The following is a 5,293-nucleotide window of genomic DNA, read 5'->3' on the forward strand; positions in this document are numbered from 1 at the left end:
GCTGCCAAGTGAGTAGGAATGACACCGCGCTCTCATATAAGTCGTACGAAACTATTAAGGAAACGAATTTGCCTCGTGGATCCAAGTCTCCCATGGACTGCCTATAATGTATTATCTATCCTAGAAGTGTTATCGGGGTGATTATTTAAATTTTCACTCGGTGGGAACCGCTGTTGTTCTTCATTCATCTACTCTGTTATGAATAACTTGTGGCCCTTAAAAGGGCCGGTTGCTGATTCCCTAGCAAGCACTCCCGCTTACTTGGAACTAGTGTATTTTGTGACGGCCTTGGTCCCTTCACTGACGGCGTGCTTGGCCAGCTCACCGGGTAGCAGGAGACGGACGGCTGTCTGGATCTCCCGACTGGTGATGGTCGACCGCTTGTTGTAATGCGCGAGCCGCGAAGCTTCCGCGGCGATGCGCTCGAAGATGTCGTTAACGAAGCTGTTCATGATGCTCATAGCCTTTGAACTGATTCCCGTGTCTGGGTGAACTTGTTTCAGAACCTTGTAGATGTAAATGGCGTAGCTCTCCTTCCTCTTGCGCTTCTTCTTCTTATCGCCCTTCGAAATATTCTTCTGGGCCTTGCCGGCCTTCTTGGCAGCCTTTCCGGAAGCTTTGGGGGGCATGGTGCTCGTCTGATGATGAGCCGCGAACGAACGAATGAATGGGGACGAAGAAAGAATGAATGATGTTTAAAATGGCAGGCAGGGTAAGCATCCCATGCCTCCATTGGTTCCTCGACAAGCAATTCTCTAACTTTAGATCGAGGTACCCAGCTATAAGCCGTTTGCCCTCTCATCTAACAGTAGTGTATTTCCCCTGTGAATGATTTTATGAACATGTACACGTTATCAGTTGAATTGTGAATGAAATGAATGAAGTGAAGTGAGCACCATGCCTCGCAGATGTTAATGAGAGGTGGAGAGTCCAGTGCTCTGGTCAGTTCTGTCCTAGTCACGTTTTTGTAGTGGCGCTAGGGAAACTCGTAACCTGTTACCAACAAAGTGGTGGGCTACTCGTTTCCGTAGAAGCCGTCTGGCTGCCTGGTTGGCTGTGGCAAGTGTCGTGTGTCGTTTCGTAGGGTTTGTGTCAGTAGTGAGTAAAGAAATAGTGAATGTCACTATTTCGTCCTGTAGTCTGTTTAGTTGCCGGTCAATGTAGGATTCTATTTTCTGCATAGCAGAACGTAGAACCCCCTCGACCAGCTGTTCCGTAGTTGTTTTTTCTGTCTGTGGATCGTCTGTAGTGTTTGTCTTGGTTGTCGTTGTCTTAGCTGCATCCGCATAAGACAATTCGGGTTTGGGAAGTGTTGGGTTGAAAACGGACTGTGATGGTTTGGGTATAGGTTTCGGTATTGGTTTGTGGGTGTCTATGGGGACGTGCGTGGGATCGGTGGAGGTTATGAGATTAGTCCTTGGATATTTTGGACAGCGAGCTTGGCCCGTATAATGGGTGTCGCTGTTGCACGTGGCGCAATACCTAATCTGGGATAGGCGGTTGTGGTTGCACAGGTCGGGATTTTTGCCGCACTTAAAACAAGTCTTGGGCTTGTCGCAGTTTGTCCTTGTATGGCCGTATTGTGCACAGTTAAGGCACGGTCGGTGGAAGATTGTCTCGTGTGATGGCTCTACTCTGTAGTACCGTCCTGCAAGTTTAATTCCTTCTAGTAATTTGTCTGCTGTGGTGATGTCATTTGTGAAAATTCTAACTAAGTTGGTGGGTTTGTCTGTCTGTGCGGAGATAATTCTCTTAATGCGTGTGATGCCTGGATGTGTTACAGCCAGGATCTGCATTAGTTCGTCCTCAGAGATCAGCGTGTCGACATTTTTCATGACGACACTGATCTCTTTATTTCGGGTCTGTTTCTGTCTTGATTCACTAGGCGTAATGTTGATTTCTGCGGACGGACCGAAGTTGTACAGGGGAATTGCCCTAGCGAACTTCTCCGCGTCGTCAATCGTGGCGAATGTGAGTGTAGTTGTCTTGGTAGTGTGTGCCCAGAACTGTCGTGGAGTTTGAATGTCGAGTCGGTACTGTTTCATTAGTCGCTCTATGTGTAGTGGGTTGTTGCCGTTTTTTGTGTGGTTCAGTATTTTCAGTACTGTCCTTGTCTTGGTTCCTTGTGCGGTGTTAGGAGGAGTGGGAGAAGTGGGGCTTGCCGGAGTCGAACCGGATACTTTTGTGGGAATTGGTTTGCGCCTGTTGGACCGCTTCCCTTCTGAGGATTCGTGAGACGACGCCTCAGAGCTGGGAGGTGGTCCGTTGGGAGACTTCTCTGCTGTGGGTTTAGGGACAGGAGACCTCTCTGCTCTAGGTTTTGGAGCCGGCCCTTCTGAGGGCCCCTCTTGTGGAATGGAAGTAACCTCTGCCTCTTCCTCAGAAGAAGAAGAAGAAGAAGATTCACTGTCCAATAGAGAGGGGGGTGGGGTGGAGGAGGGATGGGATGGGTGGCCTGGTAGTTCCCAAGGTCCGAGGAGAGTGGCGGTTGGTGGAGTTTGGTATCGGGCGTGCTTCCCGAATTGTCGTGGATGCATTAAAGTCATCTGCCGTAAGTTTTCTCGGGAGGAAAAAACGTAGGCTCTCGTGGTTTTGTTTAAAGTCAAGGTCGTTGTGGGTTTCCGTGGAGTCACTGCGTCCAGTAGGTCGGGGTCAGCGTTTGTGATCACTACTGCTCTATTAGCAGTGATCGGTGCCATGGTCTTTAGTGTATGTAAGTCGTCGATCGTCTTGGTTGGTGAAGCGCTGGACTTACCAAATGATGATGGTTGTGGTGGTGATGTTGCTTCCGGAGAGACAGGTTTTGCGGCGGCCGTCGGTTTCACCGTCTTCCGCCTCGTCTTCCGCTTCCCCGGTGGCTGGCCTCCGTCCGGCCGAGACTTGTCGACACAAGGCGGCGGCCGGCTCCCGCTGTTCATCTTCGTTGGTTGTAAGCTGGCGACTTTTACCAGTGAGTGTCTTGCTAGATTCAGCTCCCTCTTGATCTGATGATGAGAGCCCGGAGGGAGAAAAATATTTAAGTCGCAGGGACAATGCCGTACTGCCTTCCCAGTGCGAGCCAATAGAAACAGCGCAAACGTTTGTGACTTTACGATTGGTCCGCTGTCGATTATTGACGTTGGCGTAAAAGTGAAGGTTACCGTGGGCGAGGCGTCGTTCTTGTAGTTAAACAGCTGCAAGTAGGAGTAGCATCATGTCGGGTCGTGGAAAGGGAGGCAAGGTGAAGGGAAAGTCAAAGTCTCGATCCAGCCGTGCTGGGTTGCAGTTCCCGGTAGGCCGTATCCACCGTCTTTTGCGTAAGGGCAATTACGCAGAGCGAGTTGGTGCCGGTGCGCCAGTCTACCTGGCCGCGGTGATGGAGTACCTGGCGGCCGAAGTTCTCGAGTTGGCTGGCAACGCAGCTCGTGACAACAAGAAGACTAGGATCATTCCTCGTCACTTACAGCTCGCCATTCGCAACGACGAGGAGCTGAACAAACTCCTGTCCGGCGTCACCATCGCCCAGGGTGGTGTGTTGCCCAACATCCAGGCGGTTCTCCTCCCGAAGAAAACCGAGAAGAAGGCTTAAGCCCCTTCTCCGTAAAACGGCCCTTTTAAGGGCCCCACTAACCTCACAAAAGTCAGAAATAGCCAGTATTGTTAATCCTCTCTCACGGCTTCGTAATGTAATTTCATTACGCGTGTCAACTTTCTCTCTCTCTCTATACCGGTGGGCTGATTTAATATCATCATTCTGTAATTTTGTGCTCTGAACGATGTCGTTGTCCCAGGTTCGCACTGAAGTACTTGAAACCGTTGTACATTTACTAGGCTATTGTGTGATAACACATTATACTGATGCATATAGAAAGGTTTCATTATTATTATATAATTTAACACAATACGAATTAAATTAGATGATGATGCCAAAGTACATAGTTGGCTTCGAAATTTATGTAATATATTTCTATCATATTAGAGTAATGGAGATTATCGTGAAAATAATCACAAGTCCCCTTCTTTGGTGCCCATCGTGGTTTTAGACATATACGTTTGAATATACTAGTTTACTTTACTACATACTACGAATGAAACTAATTTTGAATAAGAAATCGATAACTGGTGAACAACTTACGGCGTTATAATAGAGTTCCTAATGCGTTTGTTTGTTGGTGCACATATTGGCCGCACGCGCAGGAACCCCAATACTGAGATGATGACATGACCTTCTCGTAGGAATCGAAGGCTTTGACAATTTGCGTTCGAATTTCCCCTCTCTCTGTCGTTTCGTTCGAACCGAAATGACGCAAGCTATACGTGGAAGTTGTCTGACAGGACGAAGTCCTGTGTTCTGACATGCGATGTGTACCTCTTCTCCCCAGTGTTTACCACACTGGATTCCTATGACCTAAAAGTTGGCATTGCAAAAACGTGGTGATGTGATGTTCAGTATGTGTCAATCCCCTCGGTTCCTTGTTACGGTCTGGTGAGCATTGCCTACCTGCGTTGTCATATTACCCACCAATTCTTCGGACAGTGATTATTGACTTACAGAAGTTTACAGTAACAGGTAACATAATCCGAGGAGCAAGGCTTCACAGAGGAATCCGGTCTTTCCACTTGATATACCAAGCGTTGGGGTCAGACCCATTTGAAAAACGGAGAGGCATTTCTTACAACGTCTTTTGCTGATACTGAAGTGCCCCTACGAAATAAGTTCTGTTTTCCGCACTGGCCTGTTGAGCTAGTGGTCACACAGTAAAGGTGAATTAAATTAATCTCGACAACTACTGCCCTTTTTAGACGGATTTTATGGCCCTGAAAAGGGCCGTTTTGCCGACGGATTCGGCAGCAGACGTGTGTAGGCAGTCTAACCGCCGAACCCGTAGAGAGTCCTCCCCTGCCTCTTCAAGGCGTATACCACGTCCATGGCCGTGACTGTCTTCCGCTTCGCGTGCTCGGTGTATGTTACAGCGTCACGGATTACGTTCTCCAGAAAGACCTTGAGAACACCTCTCGTCTCCTCGTAGATGAGGCCGGAGATACGCTTTACGCCTCCACGTCGGGCGAGACGACGAATGGCCGGCTTCGTGATGCCCTGAATATTATCTCGGAGAACCTTCCTGTGGCGCTTCGCTCCACCTTTGCCAAGACCCTTGCCTCCCTTGCCGCGTCCAGTCATGTTGCTCGTGTGACGAAGGTTAAAAGTGATCTCGACGGCGATGTCAGAGTTGATTGCTGGCAGAGCCAGCGGTCGTTTTAGGGTCTTACATTACAATGCCCTCTTCGACCGTGAGTGCTTGTGAGTGCAGTG

This window comes from Periplaneta americana, chromosome 9 (genome assembly GCF_040183065.1).
Source record: "Periplaneta americana isolate PAMFEO1 chromosome 9, P.americana_PAMFEO1_priV1, whole genome shotgun sequence".
Classification (NCBI taxonomy): Eukaryota; Metazoa; Arthropoda; class Insecta; order Blattodea; family Blattidae; genus Periplaneta; species Periplaneta americana.